This window comes from Sinocyclocheilus grahami, unplaced genomic scaffold, assembly GCF_001515645.1.
Source record: "Sinocyclocheilus grahami isolate Dianchi unplaced genomic scaffold, SAMN03320097.WGS_v1.1 scaffold893.1, whole genome shotgun sequence".
Classification (NCBI taxonomy): domain Eukaryota; kingdom Metazoa; phylum Chordata; class Actinopteri; order Cypriniformes; family Cyprinidae; genus Sinocyclocheilus; species Sinocyclocheilus grahami.
The window spans coordinates 172972-176488 of NW_015506072.1; the positions used below are offsets into that span (position 1 = coordinate 172972).

Genomic DNA, 3517 nt, shown 5'->3' on the forward strand with positions numbered 1-3517 from the left:
ATTTTGACTGCAATAAAAACTCACTTCTGCTGCAATCCGCTCATGGACCTCTGGACTAAGTGACCACCGCCTCTTCGGTTGAGAACCACCTTCACTGCTTTGGTCAACCAGGGAATGGAGAGAATTTCTGTAAAGGAATAAGAAAACGTATCAATAATAATAATAAATATAGCTGCAAGCAGTGATTTCCGGGGTTCAAGCAGTTACGGCATTTAAGCACATAAGGAAAAAGATTTTGTGTTAACATGGCAGTAATCACCTAAATTAATGATTAAAAATTAGGGATGTATCGGTATCGGGCCCGATACTGGCCTCCTGTACTCGTACTCGTACTCGTTAAAATGCCCCGATACCAAACGCCGATACCACACAGTATGTGATAATGGTAGTTACATAGCACCTGGACCTCAGTTATCATGAAAAAAGCCAGGAAATGTCAGTTTTGACAATATGGGACCTTTAATGGAGTTCTGGCTCTTTAAAGATAAATTCAAATGTCAAAATAGATTCGATAACGGCACGATAAAACAAAATCAACAGTGTTTTATCAATTTGAAATATGCAGTTTTCTTTAGAAAGAACAGACGTTGATGCTCCTTTTTATACACAGCTGCGCAGTTGGCTTTAATACTCAACTTTGAATCAATGATTGTCTTTATAAGATTGCACACACTCCACTGTTTGACCCTTAATGGATGTGTCTTCATGCACAGAAACATATCCTTGTGCTGAATGCATAAACACATTTGGAAAAATATAATAAATACTTGACGAAATAAAATTATAAATATAATTTGTAAAAATTTTATATTTTTTTAATTTCGTCATATATATTTCAATATGCATTTCACCAAGAATAAAACTGACAAATATTTTATTATTCAAATGTGTTTCCTTTATGTAACTATCTAAGCACTTTCTGGATTGTAGACAGGACTTTTATTTTGGTAAGGCTAAGGCTAAAGCGTCATAAGGCTGCGCCGCGCTCCTGCTTCTGTGTTTCAGCTGAAGAAAGGTTTGTGGTCTTAATCATTTAAAGTGTTTGGATTCATACAAATGCATTCAGTCTATTTTATAGTGTTTACAAGCGATGCAAAGTTAATAATTATAGTGTGTAACATTGTAATATTTTATCTAATATGAATGCAGGTTATTTTGTGAGAGTAAAGCTCATTCACACATTAGTAACAGATAAAGTGTGTCTGATTTCAGTTGCTATTTCAGTTGCTTCACAAAATGATTCAGTGTTTTGAATCACCAAGAGACCTGCTGCTCAGAACAGTGTAACTGCAACAACAACAAACACAAACATGTGGAATGACAACTTTTACAAACAACTGCTAATGTGTTGTTGTAATGGCAAGCTGAATGTACAATAGCAATGTTTAAACGTGGAATTTATTAAATATACTTATCATTTAATACAGTGTTTCCCCTGCCATTATATTAGGGGGGCGGTCTAATAATTAATATTATTTTATTTTCTCTATAGCACCAGATCACAACAGAAGTCATTTACTTTTACTTTACTTTTAGTCATTTAGCAGACGCTTTTATCCAAAGCGACTTACAAATTAGAAAAAGTAATTAAAACTAAAACTCTATAAATACTATATATACACACATTTAAGTAAATAAAATAAAAATGACAAATGCATACAACATTTCAAAACTAAACATTTAAATGAAAACAAAAAAATAAAGCTAAAAACAATTCAAAATATTAAAAGAACAAAAGGTATGAGTATAATAATGATTCTAACATAACACTAAACCAAACACCAAAGAACAACTACATGTGTGCAGCCACATACATATACATGTACATAAATACATCCAATATATATATATATATTATTTCATTTCCATTTTGTATGTTGAAGTACTAAAATAACTCAAATGAAACAAAACTAAAACTTAATAAAAACCCTATATAGACATAAAAAAAAACGAATAAAATGACAACATTACTACAACTGTAACTAAAACTAAAATAGATAACTAATACAAATCAAACTACATTAGTTTATCAGTAATCCTAAAAAAATACACACATGCTAAAATAACAACTTACTGACACATAGTAAGAAATGGTTATAAAAACTGAAACAGAAATGAAACAAGTAATAGGAGTTTAAAGTTGCCTTTCCGATAGAACAGGTCTATACCTTGTTCTTTTGTTAAGCAAACTAAATAGCCTTATGTTTTTGATCTTATTTACACAACGTTACATGGTCGCGCTCTCTGCATCACGCACAGCGGAGTACACACACGCACACACTCCCACTAGTATTTGTAAATATTATGCCGCAAAACGATTCATTTTTAAATGAATTCTGCGTGTCTCCGTGTTAATGAATGGCGCAGACATGTTTTTTTTAACCACGTCTTTAGCGTCTGCGTCCACTTCAGCGTCCACTAACAAGGACATAAATACATGAACAGCATCTCCAGAACTGCTCTGAGAGTCACTTCATCAGCATTTGACCGTTTCATTTCAGTAAAACTAACATATCATATACACACAGAAATTAGGGATGGGCGATACCACTTATTTTGTTTTCGATACGATACCAATATTTTTCAAGGCAGTATCGTCGATAACTAAACTTTTAAATGATGAAATTTATTAAATTATTAAATTACTAAGAGTAAAATGGGTAATGATAACCACTTAACTTTGTTTAAAACACATTTTAACATTCAATACGCCTTAATTGTAATTTATTAGGTTATATTATTGTTTACACATGATTCAAATCTACAAATACTACTGTTGAACTACGGTCACTTTAGTAAAACCATGGTTCATTATCATAAGGGGCTGCCAGTGACCGGCTGTTGCATCCATAAAATGCAACCTTTTTATTCTGACAGTGTATGATTTCTATTAACATTACTGAATAGAACATGACCTATATTATCTTTCAACGTTCAATTTAAATAAATGTAATTGTACAAACTATGTAGGCTACGATTTCAATTTGTTTATTGTGAAATAACTCAAACATATGTTTTTTTCTGTCCTCTGATAAGCATTGTTCAGGGCTGCCGTTCCCAAAAGCTTTAATGCTTTCTTATGATACTTTTGGGAAACGCAGCCCTGTTTGAATGCACTTTTAGAAGTGAGTGAATGCTCTCCGTGATCGATTGGTTCTGTCTTGCAACATTTGTGTGTGTTCAGATGAGCAGGAAAATAACTATATCCTACACAATTACTCGCTAACAAAGGTTATTCATCCAATTCAATGCATTTGTACGCATTATTATTATTATTTTAAATAAACGAAATCACTGGTAAATAAAACACACCTTAGTATCGATATTTTTAGTTTGAGTATCGATACTTTCGATACTCGCGTCAGTATCGATATATCGATACTTAGGATCGATATGCCCATCCCTACTCTGAAGCGCTCAGTCAGAGAGTGTTCGGCGAGTGAAAATATATCTGAGCTAAACTTATACTTAGCCTCCAACTCACACACTGGCGAGTAAAATCTGAGAATTTATTAGC

At 32.8% G+C, this 3517-nt stretch overlaps 1 protein-coding gene across 2 annotated transcripts in view; it reads left to right on the forward strand.

Annotated features, from left to right (window-relative positions):
• Positions 1-957: 957 nt before the first annotated feature.
• LOC107563858 (gastrula zinc finger protein XlCGF57.1-like) overlaps positions 958-3517 on the forward strand; it is a 14217-nt gene continuing 11657 nt past the window's right edge. Inside the window, exon 1 of one of the 2 annotated variants that reach the window (XM_016248827.1) lies at positions 958-1015. The gene's annotated coding sequence lies outside the window, so the exon portion shown is untranslated. The remainder of the gene's footprint in view (positions 1016-3517) is intronic. The other variant, XM_016248828.1, reaches the window with a different exon arrangement.